Source organism: Symphalangus syndactylus, chromosome 9 (assembly GCF_028878055.3).
Source record: "Symphalangus syndactylus isolate Jambi chromosome 9, NHGRI_mSymSyn1-v2.1_pri, whole genome shotgun sequence".
NCBI classification, from domain to species: domain Eukaryota; kingdom Metazoa; phylum Chordata; class Mammalia; order Primates; family Hylobatidae; genus Symphalangus; species Symphalangus syndactylus.
Genome location: NC_072431.2, coordinates 72,322,829 through 72,344,937, shown reverse-complemented (window position 1 = coordinate 72,344,937; position 22,109 = coordinate 72,322,829). Strand labels below are relative to the sequence as shown.

The window sequence follows — 22,109 nt, the reverse complement described above, 5'->3', positions numbered from 1 at the left end:
CCCTGTCCCAGCAGAGGCTGTGTTCTCTCCACTCAAAGCCTGAAGCATGTTGGGGTCTCCTCTTTGTACGTGCCCATTTCAGAGTCCAGTCTGGTGGGAGAGGGAATAGGGTGGGAAAGAAAACTAGGGTAAGCAGAAACTATGAAATCTCACAAGAATGAGATTGTCACGTACAAGAGTGAGATTATCATGTACCAGAGTGAGATTATCATGTACAAGAGATCCCAGGAACATTGACTTGATGAAAAAGTCACATCAGAGCACTCAATTTGGCAGAGCTTTTCTGCCGAATGTTTACTGACATTCACCGTCCGAGATTCTGTACCGGGGGTACACGCGTCCTCTGCCCTAAGGCAACTTTGAGTCCAAGAGACATTTTGAGGCCTGAAAATCATAGGAAACTGCCCCTGAGCTCACACGTATTTCCAATGGTGTCCCCAATTTCAGGGAGTCCATGGATTACCTAAGCCAGCCCGGAGGAGTTCGGCTAAGAAACTCTAGTCTCTGTATCAAGTTTTGTATCATATGTATTGCTCTGAACTCAGAAATTTCCCTTCCATTTATGGATTCTATGAATAAAATATCGCATGTACAAAAAGACTAAGTCAAAAAATCTCAGCTGTGCACAGTGGCTCATGCTTGTGATCCCAGCACTTTGGGTGGCCAAGGGAGGAAGATTGCCTGAGGCCAGCAGTTCAAGACCAGTATAGGCAACATAGCAGGAGCCCATCTCTAAAAAAACAAAACCAAACTAAATTAGCCAGGTGTGGTGGCTGGCACCTGTGTTCCAACTACTTGGGAGACTCATGCGACAGGAAGATCACTTGAGCCCAGGAATTAGAAGCTGCAGTGAGCTGTGATCTTGCCACCGCACTCCAGTCTGGGCAACACAGCAAGACATTGTGTCAAAAAAATTTTTTTTCATAAATAAAAGAGTTGCATGACATTCAGAGACATCCAGAAAACCTGTGGGTTCCCTGCCGGGCTCAGTGGCTCATGCCTGTAATCCCAGCACTTCGGGAGGCCAAAGGGGGTGGATCACTTGAGGTCAGGAGTTTGAGACCAGCCTGGCAAACATGGTGAAACCCCGTGTCTACTAAAAATACAAAAAATTAGCCAGGCATGGTGGCGGTTGCCTGTAATCGCAGCTACTCGGGAGAGGGCACTGGAGAGTCACTTGAACTCGGGGTGCGCAGGTTGCAGCGAGCCAAGATCGCACCATTGCACTCCAGCCTGGGCAACAAGAGCAAATCTCCATCTCAAAAAAAACAAAGAACTTGCGAGTGAGTTCCCACCCGTTTTCCTAATGGGCTGCGGCTCTCCTAGGAGTCTCTCACTCATGGGAAAGGCACAAACTGAATGAGGAAGCAGATCCCATTGCTGTGGAAGTCCCATTGTTAGGAAGCTCTGCTTTTCTGGAGTTCAAATTCGCATTCATAACGCTTTAAACCATCAGAGCTGGGTGGGTCCTCCTACAACAAAATAGTTTGCTATCTCTCTCCTAGTTAATAGGCTTTCAAATATTAGATCATCAATGTTCTGACTCCATTAAAATTTCTCTTTTGTGGAATGAAATGCTCTGATTTAACCCATCTTTAAGCCTGGTTTGCATATTCCTCTCTCTTCTGGCCACCTTGTCTAGACACACTACACTGAGGCTGTGCCCATCTTAAATGATGTTGATACGTTATCAAAAAATTGGCAAACCAGGCGCGGTGGCTCATGCCTGTAATCCTACCACTTTAAGAAGCCGAGGCACACAGATCACCAGAGGTCAGAATTTTGAGACCAGCCTGGCCAACATGTTTAAATCCGTCTCTACTAAAAATACAGAAAAAATTAGCTGGGTGTGGGGGTGCACATCTGTAATCCCAGCTGCTTGGGAAGCTGAGGCAGGAGAATCGCTTGAACCTGGAAGGCAGAGGTTGCAGTGAGTCGAGATTGCGCCACTGCACTCCAGCCTGGGTGACAGAGCAAGACACCATCTCAAAAAAAAAAAAAAAAAAGCTAAACAGCCCAGATTGGGTCTGATATGTTCAGAAAAAAGCAAAACAGTCACCTCTCACCTTTTCTTTTCCCGCAATGATGCAGTTTAATACAACAATGGTTGTAGGTATGCTGCAGAAATATCATTCAAGTGAAACAGAAGGGCTTTCCTGGCCAGACACAGTGGTCACTCCTGTCATCCCAACACTTTGGTTGGCCAAGGTAGGAGGGTTTCTTGTGGCCAGGAGTTCGAGGCTGCAGTGAGCTCTCATCTTAACACTACATTCCAGGCTGGGCATCAGAGTGAGGCCTGTCTCTTAAAAAAAAAAAAAAAAAAAAACCCTTCACTCCCCCAAAAAAGGGATTTGCAAATACCAGCCTTTCAGCAGGATCACATGGAGGAACGTTAAGATACAGATGCTGGCACCCAGCCCTATTGATTGTAATTCAAAAACTGAGGTGGGGCCTGATTTAACTCCACCATTGGAATCCATTCGGATTTGGAACTCCCTGGGTTGGACAGAGAGAGAGAGATCCTAAAGAAAGCAAAATCACTATGGATTGAAATGAGCCGACAAGGTTTTCTGAGTGTGGTGAAATGTTATCAGGGCCTCACTTGGGACGGCTGTGGCCTGGCCTTGAGTCCTTGGCTCAGTGGGACCTTCTGAAACAGCCTCCAAGCCGTGCCCCCGCTTTTTTTTTTTTTTGAGGCAGGATCATGCACTGTCACCCAGGCTGGAGTGCAGTGACACAATCAGTTGGAGGCTCACTACAGCCCTCAACTTTTAGGCTGAAGTGATCCTCCCGCCTCAGCCTCCTGAGTAGCTGGGACTATAGGCACACGCCATCATGCCTGGCTAATTTTTTATAGAGATGGGGTCTCGCTGTGGCCCAGACTGGTCTTGAACTCCTGGCTAGGCTCAAGCAGTCCTCCCGCTGGGCCTCCCAAAGTGCTGCGATTACAGGCGTGAGCCACCACGCCCAGCCCATTTATCTATTATTGGGTCTTTTATCAGCTGTCTTAGATACAAACTGAATAAGCATTAGGAGGTCTGACTTCAGAAATGCTGCTTACACATTTATCACAGATGCCTAAATGGTGAACAGTTTGGCCCGCCACCTTGGTATTCACTCCTGGAGGGCTGGGGACTGAGTCTTATTTTTCTTATTTTCTTTTTTTTCTCCCTGAATGGATTTTACAGTCTTTGACACATACTTCGGGCATAAAAATGCTTATAATGTGAAAGAATGCCAGAAAGGTCTCCTTGCACATTTCAAAGTCCGGGTGCCTGAGCAGGGTGTGGTGGTTCGCACCTGTAATCCCAGCACTTTGGGAGGCCCAGGCAGAAGGATCACATAGCCCAGGAATTCAAGACCAGCCTGGGCAACACAATGAGACCGATGTCTACAAAAAATAAAAAATTAGCTAAGTGTGTTGGTGCATGCCTGTAGCTCCCAGCTGCTTGGGAGGCTGAGCAGGGAGGATCACTTGAGCCCAGAAGTCGGAGGCTGCAGTGAGCTATGATTGCACTGCAGTGAGCTATGATTGCACCAATGCACTCCAGGCTGGGCAACAGAAGGAGACTCTGTCTCTAAAAAATAAATTAATTAACAAAATTAATTTAAATTTAATAAAGCCAGGGTCCCCGGCTGGCTCTGCACTCAGCTTTGGTTTAGGAGGCTGCTCTCAGGAAAAGTAAGTGCTATCCGCTGGGAGAAGGGAGTGTGGGGAGGCTGGGGGTTGCTGGTCTCTCCTCACTGCTTCCTTGCAGTCTGCAGGGGCTGTGCTTTAAGCGGAACCAAAAATTATTTCAGAAATCACTCCTACACCAAGGCCAGGCATGGTGGCTCACACCTGTAATCCGAGAAATTTGGGAGGCCAAGGTGGGTGGATCTCTTGAGGCCAGGAGTTCGAGACCAGCCTGAGCAACATGGTGAAACCCCGTCTCTACTAAAAAAACAAAAATTAGCCGGGCATGGTGGCGGGCGCCTGTGATCCCAGCTACTTGGGAGGCTGAGGCACAAGAATCGCTTGAACCTGGGAGGTGGAGGTTGCAGTGAGCCAAGACTGTGCCACTGCACTCCAGCCTGGGCGACAGAGCGAGACCCTGTCTAAAAAAAAATAGAACGAACGAACGAGAGAGAGAGGGAAGGAAGGAAAGGAGGGAGGGAGAGAGAGAAAAAGAAAGAGAGAAAGAAAGAAGGAAAGACTCCTACACCAAAAGCTGATTTTAGCTTCCAGACCCAAACATCTGTTTAAGCCCACCCCTCTCTAAATGAAAATGTCATTGAGGAAAGGAGCTTTATGGTATCTTTCAGTTCAGAAGCAAAATAACATGTGCTCCGGGTGAGTCATTTAGTTTCCTACCTGAGGCGAGTCTTTCTGCCCTAAATGACAGTGCACTTGCGACCTGAGCCTTACTGAGTAAAGCCTAACGTTCCGGGCACAGAGTTGGCCTAACAGCTGACAGTGCCCAGTTACTGGGTCTGTGAATCTTGTTGAAGCACGCAATTACAAAAGTGGAAATTCTCTCCTCACTCCAAAAAGAGCTCACTAATGACAGAGATCTGGAATAGCCGAACTTAAAATCATGGGAGGCCAGAGGGACATTTATTTATTTTTGAGATGGAGGCTCGCTCTGTCGCCCAGGCTGGAGTGCAATGGTGCAATCTCCAACTCCCACTGCAACCTCCAACTCCCAGGTTCAAGCGATTCTCCTGCCTCAGCCTCCCAAGTAGCTGGGATTACAGGCGTGCACCACCACGCCCAGCTAATTTTTGTACTTTTAGTAGAGATGGGGTTTCACCATGTTGGCCAGGCTGGTCTCAATCTCCTGACCTCGTGATCCACCTGCCTCAGCCTCCCAAAGTGCTGGGATTACAGCCGTGAGCCACCACGCCCGACTCTGATGGACATTTATTACATGCAAACTGACAACTATCTGCAGGGGGTGGGTGTGTCTGGAATTAGGCCTGGGGAGAAGCGGTTCCAGGATCCCCTATATGGGGAATTTAAGGTGTGGAGAGATTGAAGGTGCCCCTGAACGGGGCCAGGCAGGTTTATGGAAGAAGTGGGGTGTGCAGGTTTATGGAAAGGGCTTTTGTTATTGAGACGGAGTTTTGCTCATTGCCCAGGCCGGAGTGCAATGGCATGATCTCAGCTCACTGTAATCTCTGCCTCCCAGGTTTAAGCAATTCTCCTGCCTCAGCCTCCCAAGTAGCTGGGATTGCAGGCTTGCACCACCACACTGGGCTAATTTTGTATTTTTAGTAGGGACGGGGTTTCACCATATTGGTCAGGCTGGTCTTGAACTCTGACCTGAGGTGATCCGCCCGCCTCAGCCTCCCAAAGTGCTGGGATTAGAGGTGTGAGCCACTGCGCTCGACTCTGATGGACATTTATTACATGCAAACTGACGACTATCTGCAGGGGGTGGGTGTGTTTGGAATTAGGCCTGGGGAGAAGCAGTTCCAAGATTCCACATATGGGGAATTTAAGGTGTGGGGAGATTGAAGGTGCCCCTGAATGGGGCCAGGCAGGTTTATGAAAGAAGTGGGGTGTTGAGGTTTACGGAAAGGGCATTTTAGACAAAGATTGCTGCTGTCAAGGCAAGCACAAGGCTGGCTAAATGGAAAGGGGCCAGAGGTGCTGCCTGGAGGAGGAGCCAAGGGGTCAAGGTGCAGGATTCCCTGCAGGAACCAAGGTCCTTGATGAGGAGCGGAAGCACACCCTCACTTTATTTTTTTTTGGTTTGAGATGGAGTCTTGCTCTGTCACCCTGGCTGGAGTGCAGTGGCATGATCCTGGCTCACTGCAACCTCCACCTCCCAGGTTCAAGCGATTCTCTTGCCTCAGCCTCCTGAGTAGCTGGGATTACAGGCGCCCACCACCACGCCCAGCTAATTTTGTATTTTTAGTAGAGATGGAGTTTCACCATGTTGGTCAGGCTGATCTTGAACACCTGACCTCAGGTGATCCACCCACCTCGGCCCCCCAAAGTGCTGGGATTACAGGCGTGAGTCACTGTGCCCAGTCTGCACACCCTCACTTTTAATAATGCATAAGAACCTGAGGAAGCCCTCAAATGTTGTTTAAAAGTTAGGTGTCACGAGGCCAGACACAATGGTTCATGACTGTAACCCCAGTACTTTGCGAGGCCAAGACGGGAGGATCACTTGAGGCCAGGAACTTGAGACCAGCCTGGGCAACACAGCAAGACCTCATCTCTACCAAAACTTTAAAAATGAGCCGGGCATAGTGGTGCATGCCTATAGCCCCAGCTACTTGGGAGGCTGAGGTAGGAGGATTGCCTGAACCCAGGAGTTCGAGGTTACAGTGAGCTATGATCGCACCACTGCACTCCAGTCTGGGTGACAGAGCAAGACCCTATCTCAACCACCACAACAAATAGCTGTAGTTATTCCCGAAGGACCCGTCATCAACTCAGCATTCTCATAGAAAGGGCAACGCAGTACCAGCGTGGCCTACAGGGTATTTATGCAAATTAGAAAAAGACACCTTTCTTTCAAGATGCTTGCATCTCAGGAAATTGTCTACTCAAGTGGATTTTATTAGAACAAGTATTCCCATCTACCCTAAAACTCCCAGAAGGAATGTACAGTTCCATGGTGTCTTAGCTCTGAGCGGCACTCCCTCCAAGGCACTGCCAACCACAACTTGCACAACTGCTCGGTCCCCTGCAGTGGCTGGGTGCAGGCTTGGTCCCCTGCAGTGGCTGGGTGCAGGCTTGGTCCCCTACAGTGGCTGGGTGCAGCCTTTATCCCCCGTGGTGGCTGGGTGCAGGCTGGGTCCCCCACGGTGGCTGGGTGCAGGCTCGGTCCCCCGCGGTGGCTGGGTGCAGCCTCTCTCCCCCGTGGTGGCTGGGTGCAGGCTTGGTCCCCTGCAGTGGCTGGGTGCAGGCTGGATCCTGGGAAGCAGAGCCCATGCCATTGTTTTCCATAACCCCCCCCTCACTGTGCATACTGGGCACCCACCATGAGAAAGGGGCACAGACCTTCTGGTCTGTTGTCAACCGCCTGCCTCTGTCTAGCAACACAGTGCTCTGCTGGAAGTTCTGCCATGTGTTCCACAAACTCCTCTGAGACGGACACCCGAACGTGAGTTTCTGGGGCTGTGGGGTGGCAGGGAGCCAGGGACACTTGTGGGGAAAGTGACTGCCTGGGTCACAGAGGCTGCTGTCGTCTCCCACACTGCCCCCTTCTCCTGGCCTTTGGGTTCCCCATTAGAGGTGGGTGAGCCTCTCTCCCATCAGCCTGTCCCTCTGCCCCAGGTTTACCTCCGCCTCTCTCCATCCTCCTTTCCTTTGTCTTTCCTTCCTTCTCCATTCTCTCACAGGCTGTTCTTTTGCTCCTGCAGGTCCTGAAGGACTCTCTGAGATACAGAAATGAATTGAGTGACATGAGCAGGATGTGGGTGAGTCTGGAGATGTACCCCGGAACCACCTGCTTCTCCTGTCCTTCCCCTGAGGCCACAGAGCAAGGACTGGAGGGTGAAATAAATTCATCTCGTTCAGTTTGTTGAGGATTTCTCCCATGAGTGCCAGAGAGGGACTAAGGATGCCCCCAAAGAGTACCACGATATCCATAGTCTTGCCTGGGGTCCCTGGATGCTTCAGGAAATTTCCAGGGCCTGGGAGCTTCTCCTGCCAATGGAAACTCATGTCACAAAGCTGTCCAAGAGTTGGGATCCCTCAGCAGTAGCCACACAGCCATGGTTCATGCATTATTTTTTTTTTTTTTTTTTTTTTTGGTAGAGATGGGGGTTTCGCTATGCTGCCCAGGCTGGTCTTGAACTCCTGGCCTCAAGTGATCCTCCCACCTCAGCCTTCCAAAGTGCTGGGATCACACACATGAGCCACTGTGCCCAGCCCACAGTTCCTATTTCTCTTCTCCTTCTACTGGTCCCGTTGGAGTCATAGTGCATTGAGAATTAGAATTAGCATACCCAATTCTTAATGCCAGAGCTTTTTCTTTCCTGTTTAGAGATTATCAGTGCTTTAGGATGAGGGGGGAGGTAGGTGGCAATATCACAGTCAGTGGAAAAGGGCATTTCTATACACACACCACAATCACCCCCGATTCTGATGTCTGTGGGTGTGTATATGGAGAGGGGTAATCTACATTTTGAAGAATCTCCCTTGGCCAGACGCAGGGCTCATGCCTGTTATCCTAGCACTTTGGGAGGCCGAGGCAGGCAGATCACCTGAGGTCAGGAGTTTGAGACCAACCTGGCCAACATGGTGAAGCCCCGGCTCTACTAAAAATATAAAAATTCGCTGAGTGTGGTGGCGTGTGCCTGTAATCCCAGCTACTTGGGAGGCTGAGGCAGAAGAATCACTTGAACCTGGGAGACGGAGGTTGTGATGAGCCAAGACTGGGCCACTGCACTCCAGCCTGGGTGACAGAGTGAGACTCTGTCTCAAAAAAACAAAAAAAAAACTCCCTGGTTGATTCTGATATGTTCTTTTGCCTCTACCAGTTGAAAACTACTACTTTAGCCTTTTTGCACAGTCTTACCTGTATCTGTCTGCACCTATAAAACACTGGCAACTATGTAGTCCTGTCTACCTATCATAGGTGAGGAAACACAGGCCCAGAAAGGGAAGCAGCTTGTCCTAAAGTCACAAAATTAGGTACCAGAACAAAGTTGAGAGTTGTCCCCAGATTTCCCAACTGTGTGCTAGAAAACATTCCCTGTAACATGTAAAGCTTAGGTCTTTTTCCTTTTTGTTAGAATTTGCCTGGTACATATTTTTCCATCTTTTTACTTGAAGCATTCCTGTATTTTTATGTTTTAGAAATAACACTTATAAATAACATTTGGTTGGATTTTGTGTGGTTTGTGGTTGTTGTTTTTTTATCCAGGATGGTAGTCTTTGTTTTTTAACGGGGCATTTAGTCTATTTACATTTATTATGCTACATGGTATGTTTAGATTTCTGTCTCCAATTTATTCTATGCTTTGTATTTGTCCCATCTGTTCTACTTCTATTTCTCTCATTCCTTGCCTTTTTTTGGATTGGCTGGGTATTTTTTTCTCATTCTGTTTTTTCCTCATTACCATTTGGGAGGTTAAAAAACAAATCTACTTTTTTTGTTTTTGGCATGTTCTCTAATAATTACAAAATGCTTGCTTGTTTTATCTAGGTCTGCCTTTCATATCTTTGTTTCCTGTGTAACACAAAGACTTTAGAATATTTTAGTTCCATTCAGTCCCTCAATTTATCTGTTAGCATAAGCATGTATTTTGGTTTTGGTTATGTTTATCTTTAAACTCTGTAAGTTATTGTTTTATTTTTCTTGTTTTATTCTGCGCTTTCCATAGACCTTCCATCTGAGATGACTTTCTTTCTGCCTGGATTATTTGTTTTATAACTTCCATAATTGAGAGTCTACTGGTGGCTAACACCGTGTTTGCATGTTTAAGAATGTCGTTTTTGGCCAGGCGCAGTGGCTCATGCCTGTAATCCCAGCACTTTGGGAGGCCGAGGCAGGCGGATCATGAGGTCAGGAGATTGAGACCATCCTGGCTAACACGGTGAAACCCCGTCTCTACTAAAAAAAAATACAGAAAACTAGCCGGGCTTGGTGGTGGGCGCCTGTAGTCCCAGCTACCTGGGAGGCTGAGGCAGGAGAATGGCATGAACCTGGGAGGCGGAGTTCGCAATGAGCCGAGATCGCACCACTGCACTCCAGCCTAGGTGACAGAATGAGACTTTGTCTCAAAAAAAAGAAAAAAAAAAGAATGTCGTTTTCTTTTTGTGGAGACAGAGTCTTGTTCTGTTGCCTAGGCCAGAGTGCACTGGCATAATCTCAGCTCACTGCAACCTCCGCCACCCAGGTGGAAGCAATTCTCCTGCCTCAGCCTCCCGAATAGCTAGAATTACGGTACTTACCACCACACCCAGCTAATTTTTATATTTTAGTGGAGACAGGGTTTTGCCATGTTGCCCAGGCTGGTCTCAAACTCCTGACCTCAAGTGATCTTCCCTCCACGGCCTCCCAAAGGGTTGGGATTACAGGCATCAGTCACCGTGCCCAGCCCCTTCTCAGATTTTGGCTAGACCTGTGTCAGACTTTCTCATCCTACCCCTCATGTCTCTAAACCACTCTTTCAGTTTTTTCTACCTATTTGTCTTTGCTGTATTCTGGATAATTTTTATCAGCTCCAGCCTTCAGTTTGCCTCCTCTCCAGTTGGGTCTAATGTGTTATTAAGCTTCTCCATAAGGTTTTCAATTTCATTTAGTACAGTTTTATTTGCTTTTCTTCTACTTCTTCTTTTTTTTTTTTTTTGAGACAGAGTTTTGCTCTTGTTGCCCAGGCTGGAGTGCAATGGCACGATCTCTGCTCACTGCAACCTCTGCCTCCCAGGTTCAAGCAATTCTCCTGTCTCAGCCTCCCAAGTAGCTGGGATTACAGGCATGTGACACCACGCCCAGCTAATTTTATATGTTTAGTAGAGATGGGGTTTCACCATGTTGGCCAGGCTGGTTTCGAACTCCTAACTCAGGCAATCCAATGTCTCGGCCTCTCAAATTGCTAGGATTATACAGGCATGAGCCACCACACCTGGCCCAATTAGTACAGTTTTCATTTCTTGAAGTTCTATTTATAATCTGCTTATTTTTCGTGGGGGGAGGTGGTTGTTGTTGTTGTTGTTGTTGTTGTTGTTGTTTGAGACAGGGTCTCACTCTGTCACCCAGGCTGGAGTGCAGTGGCGTGATCATGGCTTACTGCAGCCTCAACCTCCTGTGCTCAGGTGATCCTTCCACCTCAGCCTCCCAAGTAGCTGGGAAAACAGGTGTGCACCACCAAACCCAGCTAATTTTTGTAGATGCAGGGTTTTGCCACGTTGCCTGGGGTGGTCTCGAACCCCTGGGCTTAAGCGATCTGCCACCTCAGCCTCCCAAAGCACTGGGATTACAGGCAGGAGGAGCCACTGTGTCTGGCCCTGCTTCTCCTCCTTTACAATTTATTATGCTCTGCATATATATTGAAACAGTCTCTTATTTCTTTAGATATATGAACCAAAGTCATTTCATATATATTTTGTAATTCTATTATCTAAAGTCTTTAGAGATTTGTTTCTGTCCTCTGTCCTTTTTGGTGCATTTTGCCCATGCTGTGTAGTTTTATGTTCGGTTATTTTCTGCCCTAAGTTGCTCATCTTCCTTGGAATTCTATCTGTGGAGAATTCTTTGAAGTCTGTAATGAAGGCAGGTTCCTCCATGGAGAACTGGTATTTGCTTCGATTGAGATCACTTGAAATTAAATTCTCAGCTGAAGGTTTTGTGAATTTAGGGCAGATTTTCCTTCCCCGATCACAGCAGCGATTTGAGGCAGTAGAATTCTTCATAGTCCTTAGGGAGGACTTCCTCAGTGCAGGAGTACAAGCGTTTGTTATTTTATTATTTATCTTTACTTCTGCTGTACCAAGGAGGCAGTCTTTTGTGTGTGTGTTGGTGGTGGTGGTGGTGTTTTGAGACAGTTTCTTGCTCTGTCACCAAGGCTGGAGGTATGGTGACAGGATCACAGCTCACTGCAGCCTCAACTTCCTGGGCTCAAGTGATCCTCCCACTTCAGCCTCCTGAATAGCTGAGACCACAAGTGCACACCACCATGGCCAGCTAATTTTTTAATGTTTTGTGGAGATGGGCTTTCACCATGTTGGCCAGGCTGGTCTCAAACTCCCGAGCTCAAGCAATCCTCCCTCCTCGGCCTCCCAAAGTGCTGGGATTACAGGCATGAGCCACTCACTGTACCTGGCCAGACTCAACATTCTTAAGTAGGCAGCTTTGTCCAGAATTTATCAAACAAAGTCCTTATGTTTGTACAAAAGATTGTGCTGTAAGGAATGTTCATTGAAATGGTTTATGATAGTAAAAATTTCAACTGGCTTGAATTGGCTTCAGCTCATTTGAGTTTATTGAGTCAGTTCAATAAATTACAATAATACTAGTCAGTCACTAAAAATAATGAAAGAAAGTTTAAGAAGTTGAATAAAATTGCAGCATATTAAGTGAGAAAAATAGATTGATTCTATTTTACATTTAAGAATAAAGGTAGATGGCTGGGTGCGGTGGCTCACGCCTGTAATCCCAGCACTTTGGGAGGCAGAGGTGGGCAGATCACCTGAGATCAGGAGTTCGAGACTAGTCTGGCCAACATGGTGAAACCCCATCTCTACTAAAAACTACAAAAATTAGCTGGGCGTGGTGGCTCACACCTGTAGTGTAATCCCAGCCTTCTGGGAGGCCAAGGCAGGCGGGTCACTCGAGGCCAGGAGTTTGAGACCAGCCTGGGCAACATGGTGAAACCATATCTCTACTAAAAATATAAAAATTGACCAGGCTGGTGGCACATGCCTGTAATCCCAGCTACTCGGGAGGCTGAGGCAGGAGAATCACTTGAACCCAGGAGGCAGAGGCTGCAGTGAGCCAAGATCGTGCCACTGCACTCCAGCCTGGGCAACAGAGCTAGACCCCATCTCTAAATAAATAAAATAAAGGGGAGGAAAAAAGAAGATAGATTCCTTACCAGAGAATTCCTGGCCGCAGATCTCTCGACTGTCATGTTCTTGTTTTTGACTCTGTTTCTCCTCCTCTTCCTAAAAGGGCCACCTGAGCGAGGGGTATGGCCAGCTGTGCAGCATCTACCTGAAACCACTAAGAACCAAGATGGAGTACCACACCAAAGTGTGTCTCTGCGGACAGTTCTGCCACCACCGCCGCCTCCCCTGCTCCATCCCCTCAGCCCCTCCCTGGGCTCAGTTGTCAGCTCTTTCAGGTAATAGACAGCCCAGGCTTCTGAGGAAGTGTGCACATCATGTACCCCAGCTGTGCGAGAGGAAAGCCGCCGCCAGGCCCACGGGGCGTGACGAGGGCTGGGATTTTGGCCCATGTCTTCTGCACCCTTTGTTCCCCATTTTGCAGCTAGAAAGAACAACTGGCCAGGCATGGTAGCTTACGCCTATAATCCTAGCTCTTTGGGAGGCCCAGGCGGACGGATCACCTGAGGTCAGGGGTTCAAGACTGGCCTGGCCAACATGGCAAAACCCCGTCTCTACTAAAAGTACAAAAATTACCCGTGGTGGTGATGCATGCCTGTAGTCCCAGCTACTCGGGAGGCTGAGGCAGGAGAATCGCTTGAACCTGAGACCAGGAGGCAGAGGTTGCAGTGAGCCAAAACCACACCACTGCATTCCAGCCTGGGAGACAAAATGAGACTCTGTCTCAAAAAAAAAAAAGGAAGGGTAACCCTAGCCACTAGATTGCCTTATGAAAATGTTACAGAAGCATTGATTTTACTGTTAATAAAAACAATTCCTGTCCAGGCACAGTGGCTCATGCTTGTAATCTGAGCATTTTGGAAGATCGAGGCTGGAGGATCTTTTAAGACCAGGAGTTTGAGACCAGCCTGGGTCATAGCAAGACCCTGTCTCTACAAAAAAAATTACAATTAGCCAGAGGTGGTGGTGCATGCCTGTAGTGCCAGCTACTCAGGAGGCAAGAGGATCACTTGAGTTCTGGAGTTGAAGGCTGCTGTAAGCTATGATCATGTCACTGTACTCCAGCCTGAGTGACAGGGCAAAACTACTGCTACAATTTCTTTTGCTTTTTTATTTTTTGAGAGAGAGTTTCGCTCTTGTTGCCCAGGCTGGAGTGCAATGGGGCAATCTCGGCTCACCGAAACCTCCACCTCCCGGGTTTCAAGCAATTGTCCTGCCTCAGTCTCCTGAGTAGCTGGGATTACAGACATGCACCACCATGCCTGGCTAATTTTGTATCTTTTTTTTAGTAGAGATGAGGTTTCTCCATGTTCATCAGGTTGGTCTAGAACTCCCAACCTCAGGTGATCCACCTGCCTTGGCCCCCCCAGATGAGGGTCTGTCTGGCACGTGGTGTATCAGTGAGGACGGGCTAATTAAGCTGCAGTAACAAACAACCCCAAAACCTCAGTTGTTTGAATCAATAAAATATTTATTTCTCATTCATGCTACACATCCATGACAGGTTGGAAAGGGGGCTTTGATTTCCATAAGTTGCTCAGGGAACCCAGCTGAGGGATGCTCAATTTCATATGTGCTTCTATGATCACCAAGGCAGGAAAAAGGGATGCAGAAAATCAGGCATTGGCTCTTAAAAATATTGCTGTTTGCCGGGCACGGTGGCTCATGCCTGTAATCTCTGCACTTTGGGAGGCTGAGGTGGGTGGATCACCTGAGGTCAGGAGTTCATGACCAGCCTGGCCAATGTGGTGAGACCCCTTCTCTGCTAAAAATACAAAATTTAGCTAGATGTGGTGGCGCACACCTGTAGTCCCAGCTACTCGAGAGGCTGAGGCAGTAGAATCACTTGAACCTGGGAGGTGGAGGTTGCAGTGAGCCGAGATCACGCCACTGCACTCCAGCCTGGGCAACAGAGTGAGATTCCAGTCTCAAAAAATTTTTTTTTGTTTTTTGTTTGTTTGTTTCAGGCTGGGCGTGGTGGCTCATGCCTGTAATCCCTGCACTTTGAGAGGCCAATGGGGGCGCAGATTACTTGAGTTTAGGAGTTCTAGACCAGCCTAGCCAACATGGCAAAATCCCATCTCTACAAAAAATTAGCCCGGCGTGGTGGCATGCGCCTGTAGTCCTAGCTATTCGGGAGGCTGAGTTGGGAGGATTGCTTGAGCCTGGGAGGCAGAGGTTGCAGTGAGCCGAGACCGTGCCACTGCACTCTAGCGTGGGTGACAGACTGAGAACCTCTCTCTCTAAAAAAAAAAAAAAAATGGCTGTTTACATTTCATTGACCAAAAAGTCACACGGTCACCCCTCACATGACAGGGTCAAAGACATACAGTTCCACTTCATGTGTAAAGAGGGAGAAAGAAATATTTGGTTAACCTCTATGGTTAGTTATCATGATTTAAAAAGTGGGCAGAGGGGAGTTCACTGAGGATGTGACATTTGAGTTGAGGCTTCAATGACAAAGAAGTGGAAATTATAGGAGCTACACGTGCGAAGTCTCCAAGGCAGGAATGGGCTTTTAAGGAACAGAAAGTGGCTTGAATGTTTGGAGAATGGTGAGTGAGAGTAAGAATTGAGCAGGGTCTGGGTCACACAAAGCCTTCTTGGCCACAGTAAGGAGTTTGAATTATATTTCAAGTGCGCCAGGAGACTGGGCAGGGTGGCTCACACCTTTAATCCCGGCACTTTGGGAGGCCGAGGTGGGAGGATCATTTGAGCCAAGGAGTTTGAGACAGACCAGCCTGAGAAACATAGACCCCAAAATGTCACCCCAAAATTTAAAAATGAGCAGGGCATGGTGGTACATGCTTGTGGTCCCAGCTACTTGGGAGGCTGAAATGGGAGGATCACTTGAGCCTAGAAGGTCGAGGCTGCAGTGAGATGTGATGGTGCCACTGTACTCCAGCCAGGGCAACACAGTGAGATCTGTCTCAAAAAAAATTGACTGCGTGTGGTGGCTCATGCCTGTAATCCCAGCACTTTGGGAGGCTGAAGCAGTGGATCACTTGAGGTCAGGAGTTTGAGACCAGCTTGGCCAATATGGTGAAACACAGTCTTTACTAAAAATACAAAAATTAGCTGTGTGTGGTGTTGTGTGCCTGTAATCCCAGCTACTCGGGAGGCTGAGGCAGCAGAATCGTTTGAACCCAGGAGACAGAGGTTGCAGTAAGCCAAGATTGCGCCATTGCACTCCAGCCTGGGAGGCAAAGTGGGACTCCATCTAAAAAAAAAATATGTGAACTGATACATTGGGCTGTGACTTCATGAAAAGATATTATCATTGTTTATACAGGTTTCTACCCTATAAACACAAGAATTGTAATAACTTCTAGTGCACGTAATTATCATAAAAATGCAAACTCTATTTTAAAAAAGTTAGCCGGGTGTGGTGGCACGCACCTGTGTCCAGCTACTCAGGAGGCTGTGGCAGGAGGGTTGCTTGAACCCAGGAGTTGGAGGCTGCGGTGAGCTATAATCACACCACTGCACTCCAGCCTGGGTGCCAGAGCACATCCGTGTCTCTAAAACATGCAAGCAAACGAAACAAAATAAAAACTCTGTGTGTGAGATTGCACACACCAAATGATTGAGGCCATTCTGTTATGAGCGATGACATGTTATGACTAGGTAGCAACAAGAATGAAATTATATGCTTACAATTGTACTTCTTTGATGACTCGAAGTATTTCACACACATTAGCTTCTGGGTCCATATATATCAAATGTTATTTCTTTTTTCTCTCTTTCCTTTTTTTTTTTTTGTTTGTTTTTGAGACAGAGTCTTGCTCTGTCTCCCAGGCTAGAGTGTAGTGTCACAATCTCGGTTCACTGAAACCTCTGCCTCTGGGGTTCAAGCAGTTTCCTTGCCTCAGCCTCACGAGTAGCTGGGATTACAGGTGTGTGCCACCACACCAGGCTAATTTTTCGTATTTTAGTGGAGACGGGGTTTCACTGTGTTGGCCAGGCTGGTCTCGAACTCCTGACCTCAGGTGATCTGCCCGCCTTAGCCTCCCAAAATGCTGGTATTGATGGCGTGAGCCACCGCACCCAGCCTTCTAATGTTACTTCTCTACTACCCACTTTTTTTTTTTTTTTTTTGAGACAGGGTCTTGCTCTGTCCCCCAGGCTGCAGTGCAGTGGTGCAGTGACAGCTCACTGCAGCCTCAACCTCTCATGCACAAGCGATGCTCCCACATCAGCCTCCTGAGTAGCTGGGACTGTCACAGGGAGGAAGGCTGGTTGGGGGATATGCCACCACGCCTGGCTAATCTTTGTATTTTTTTAGAGATGGGGTTATGCTATGTTCCCTAAGCTGGTTTCAAACTCCTGAGCTCAAGCAATCCACCCACCTCAGCCTCCCAAAGTGCTGAGATTATAGGCGTGAGCCACTACGCCCAGCCAAAAAAAAAGAAAGTATTCTGCTTACCATGATCCTGGGAACTGGGACGTCTAAGTCCATCAGATCCTAATGTTATAAAGACTGGAAACATGGCCAGGTGCAGTGGCTCACGCCTGTAATCCCAGCACTTTGGGAGGCTGAGATGGGTGGATCATGAGGTCAGGAGATAGAGACCATCTTGACTAACACGGTGAAACCCCGTCTCTACTAAAAATACAAAAAATTAGCTGGGTGTGGTGGCTGGCGCCTGTAGTCCAAGCTACTCAGGAGGCTGAGGCAGGAGAATGGCGTGAACCCAGGAGGCGGGGCTTGCAGTGAGCCGAGATCGCGCCACTGCACATCAGCCTGGGTGACAGAGTGACACTCCGTCTCAAAAAAAAAAAAAAAACATACTGGAACACATTAGAAAACTCAGCCAGGTGTGGTGGCACATGCCTGGGGTCCCAGCTACTTGGGAGACTGAGGTAGAAAGATCTTTTGAGGGCCGGGCATGGTGGCTCACACCTGTAATCCCAGCACTTTGGGATGCCCAGGCGGCAGATCACGAGGTGAGGAGTTCGAGACCAGCCTAATATGGTGAAACCCCAGCTGTACTAAAAATACAGAAATTAGCCAGGCGTGGTGGCGGGTGCCTGTAATCCCAGGTACTCAGGAGGCTAAGGCAGGAGAATCGCTTGAACCCAGGAGGTGGAAGTTGCAGTGAGCTGAGATCATGCCATTGCACTCCAGCCTGGGTGACAGAGCAAGACTCTGTCTCAAAAAAAAAAAAAAGAAAGATCGTTTGATACCAGACTGAGCAACATAGTGAGACCCCATTTCTAAAATAAATGTTTTTTTAAAAATTTGCCTGGGCCAGGTGCGGTGGCTTAAGCCTATAATCCCAGTACTTTGGGAGGCCGAGGTGGGCAGATCACATGAAGTCGGGAGTTCAAGACCACGGCACCCAACATGGTGAAACCCTATCTCTACTAAAACTACAAAATTAGCTGGTCATGGTGGCACATGCCTGTAATCCCAGCTACTTGGGAGGCTGATGGAGAAGAGTTGCTTGAACCTGGGAGGCAGAGGTTGCAGTGAGCCGAGATCACATCACTGCACTCCAGCCTGGGCGACAGAGTAAGACTCCGTCTCAAAAAAGAAAAACTAAAAACTTTTTTTTTAAGATATAGGGTCTCACTATGTTGTCCAGGCTGTTCTCGAACTTCTGACCTCAAGCCGTCTTCCCACATTGACCTCCCGAAGCGCTGATTACAAGCATGAGCCACCCAGACACTCATCCTGCCAGAGTGGCATGTGTTGCACAGAGCTGGGTCCGGGGATCGGGAGGAGGGGACAGTTAAGACATCCTGAGGTCAACTCTGCCAAGGCAGGAAGGTCCGTTGGTTTTCAAGGTTCAGATAGAGGATGGGATGTGACATCAGGTGAAGGATGCCACCCCTGTCCCCCTCCTGACTTGGATGTGGTCAGCAGAGAAGTGGCACCAGGTGAGGTCTGGGCTGCTTTTGCCTGGTCTACACCCTCTGTTTCTGACTTCGTGGCATTCAGTACAGGAGGAAGAGAGGAGAGGGCTGGGTGCCAGCGTGCGCCCCACTCACAGTGTCCTAAGCAAAGTCCCCCCATCCCCCAACCAGCCTTCCTCCCTGTGACAGGCAGTAGGTCATCTCCCTGTTAGTCATGGGTCTGAACCCTCTTGCCTCAGGCTTGGATGTGGCCCTGGGCTCTCCCCTCTCAGGAGATATTGGGCCCATCCACTCGAAGAGGAACTCCTGGCCCCACTGGCCCAGGTGCACAAACTGCCCTGGCAGTTGACCTGTCATCAGCAAGTTTTCTGTCCGTTCCGCAGAGTCCCTGCTATGTGTCAGGGCTTACGCTAGTCCTGGGGATACAGCTGTGAAGCATATTGGTCCTGGATCTCTTTGGGGGCCTAGGAGCTGAGCCCGGCCCTTCTCTCTGCAGTCGGGCCCTATCCTGGACATGTGAGCTCTCTCCAGCGTCAACGACATTGGCCAGGACTGGTGGCTGTGGCATTTTGTTGGCTAGGTGTGGTACGAATGGGAGGTGACCCTGCCGGAGCGATGGACCCAGGACCTGCGCACAAGAGTGGTGCTGAGGATTGGCAGTGCCCACTCCTATGCCATCGTGGTCAGTGCGGCCAGGAGCAGGCAGGGCAGGTTGAGTGCGCACGGCTGCTGAACAGCATGGGACCTCCATCATTTGCCACCCACAGTCTGTCTTCTGGGGTGGGACAGTAGGGGGCACTCCCCTGCCCAGGGGGCTGTGCGCTGTGTAGGGGGATAGGTGGCCTGATCTACCCCATTGGGATGTCATTCTTCCCATCTGGCTGGCAGGCCCCTGAGCCCCATGCTGCAGGTTATGTGAGGGAGTGCCTAATATCCCGCCTCTTGCCGTGACCTGCCGCCCCCTCCCCTTATCCCCTGTGCCTGCAGTGGGTGAATGGGGTTGACACGCTAGAGCATGAAGGGCAGACATCAGCAGCCTGGTCTAGGTGGGGCCCCTGGCCTCCTGCCTCCCTATCGCTATCACCATCAACAACATGCTCACTCCCTCCGCCCTGCCACCAGGGACCATCCGCTACATGACCAACACCTCCAAGTGGGTACCATCCTGTCTCCACCACACCCACCCACCTTCCCGTCCCACCCCGTGGTCTTCTAGATAGGGACAGGGTGGCCTTCGCAGAGTGGACTTTTTCAACTGCGTGGGATCGCAGTGGGCTCTGCTTCTGTACACGACACCTACCACCTACATCGATGACATCACCGTCACCACCAGCGTGGAGCATGACAGTGGTGAGGGCTTCTGGAAGGATCCTCCCTCAGCGGGCCCAGGGTGGCTCTGTTTGTTCCCTCTTTGGAAAGCTCTCCCAGGAAAAGGGTTCTCCCAGCATCTCTAAACCCTCACAGGTTCCCATCCACCTACGAAGCTAAAATCCAGCCTGTCTGAGCGGGCACAGGCTCCTGAAATCACCCATGTGGTTGAGCTTGCTTGGAGAAGAGGGATCTGGCCTAAGGTCACACAGCTCAGGGTGGCCATCCTGTCCCTTCCCCACGGTGCTGCTCTCACTCCAGCTCCCCTTGCTACACATTGTGTTCAAGGAACAGGCAGCTTCGGGGGGCCGGGCACAGTAGCTCACTCCTGTCAACCCAGCTCTTTGCAAGGAGACCCAGGTAGGAGGATCACTTGAGGCCAGGAGTTGAAGACCAGCCTGGGCAACACAGCGAGACCATCACCACAAAAAATTTAAAAATTAGCCAGACACGGTGATGTGTGCCCATAGTCCCAGCTGCTGAGGCAGGAGAATCACTTGAGCCTGGGGGTCAAGGGTGCAGTGAGCTATGACTGTGCCACTGCACTCTGGTCTGGGCAACAGAGGGAGACCCTGTCTTTTTTTGGAGACAGATTCTTGCTCTGTCACCCAGGCTGGAGGGCAGTGGTGGGGTCTCGGCTTACTGCAACCTCCACTTCACGGGTTCAAGGGATTCTCCTGCCTCAGCCTCCCGAGTAGCTGGGATTACAGGCACCTGCCACCACGTCCGGTTAATTTTTGTATTTTTTTTTTGGTAGAGATGGGGTTTCACCATTCTGGCCTGGCTGGTCTCGAACTCCTGACCTCAGGTGATCCACCTGCCTCGGCCTCCCAAAGTGTAAGGATTATAGGGGTGACCCACCGCACCCAGCTGGGATACTCTTGTCTGTAAGGGAAAAAAATATATAAGTTTTTGTCTTTTTTAAAATAATTTCTTTTTCTGAGATGAGGCCTTGCACTGTCTCCCAGGCTGCTGTGCAGTGGTGAGATTATTGACAGCTGTTGTGGGGCCACAGTTCTGAGTTTAAAGGGATTTAGGCTGGGTGTGGTGGCTAATGCCTGTTATCCCAGCACTTTGGGAGGCCAAGGTGGGCAGATGACTTGAGCCAAAAGTTGGAGACTCACCTGGGCAACATAGTGAGACCCTGTCTCAAAAAAATAAATAAATAAGTAAATAAGAATTTAAACAAGAATCACACAGCAAAGATGATGCAGCATACAGCAATTTATTGCAAAGGAAAAAGTGTTTTGACAGTTAAGTGCAGAATAGCGTGGACACAGTGGCTCATGCCTGTAATCCCAGCACTTTCTGAGGCTGAGGTGGGTGGATCACTTGAGCTCAGGAGTTCAGACCAGCCTGGCCAATGTTAGCTGGACATGATGGCATGTGCCTGTAATACCAGCTAATCGGGAGGTTGAGATGGGAGAATTGCTTGAACCCGGGAGGTGGAGGTTGCAGTGAGCTGTGATTGCAACACTGCACTCCAGCCTGGGTGACAGAGCGAGACCCTGTCTCAGAAAAAATAATGAAGTGCAAAATACACAGTTGACCATGAGAGAGAGAGAATTCAGGGCAGGCTGCTCGTAAGGATGAGACAGCGCTGATTATCACTGGGGAGACACTGGGAGTCTTCCATGATGAATTCCTAAGGAGCTAGGAAGAGGTGTTAGTCTAAGCAAGTTCTGGGTCGCCCTCTTGGTGCACATGCACGGTAGCTGTACTTGCTTGTTTACACATCACCTGTCTCAGCACCGTGGATGGCACATCCAAAGGACATGGTCACTTTCTTGACTACCTACCCTGCCTCAAGATCGTAGCTCACTGCAGCCTGGAACTCCTGGCTCAAGCAGTCCTCCCACTTCATCCTCCCAAGTAGCTGGGGCTGCTGGGGCTGCAGGCACGCACCACCATGCCTGGCTAATTTTTTGTATTTTTAGGGAAGTAGTGGTTTTAATATGTCACCAAGGCTGATCCTGGGCTCAAGCGATCCTTTCATCTCAGCCTCCCCAGGTGTTGGGATTACAGGTGTGACCATGTTGCCTGGCCAAAAAAATCTTTTTTTAAATTAAAAAAAAAGTGCCGGGCGTGGGGGTTCACACCTGTAATCCTAGCAATTTTGGAGGCCGTGGCAAGAGGATCACCTGAAGTCAGGTGTTGGAGACCAGCCTGGCCAACATGTCAAAACTCCATCTCTACTAAAAATACAAAATTAGCTGGGCATGGTGGTGCACACCTATAATCCCATGTACTTGGAAGGCTGAAGCAGGAGAATCACCTGAACCCTGGAGGTGGAGGTTGCAATGAGCCGAGATCACGCCACTGCACTCCAGCCTGGGGGACAGAGCGAGACTTTGTCTCAAAAAAAAAA

The 22,109-nt window shown here is 49.1% G+C and overlaps 1 long non-coding RNA gene across 1 annotated transcript; it reads left to right on the top strand.

The window, feature by feature from the left end:
- Positions 1-6,818: 6,818 nt before the first annotated feature.
- On the top strand, positions 6,819-13,359 carry LOC129489880 (uncharacterized). Its single transcript, XR_008660105.2, has 3 exons — positions 6,819-7,103; positions 7,363-7,419; positions 12,621-13,359. It is a non-coding gene; the product is annotated as an uncharacterized lncRNA (long non-coding RNA).
- Positions 13,360-22,109: the final 8,750 nt, after the last annotated feature.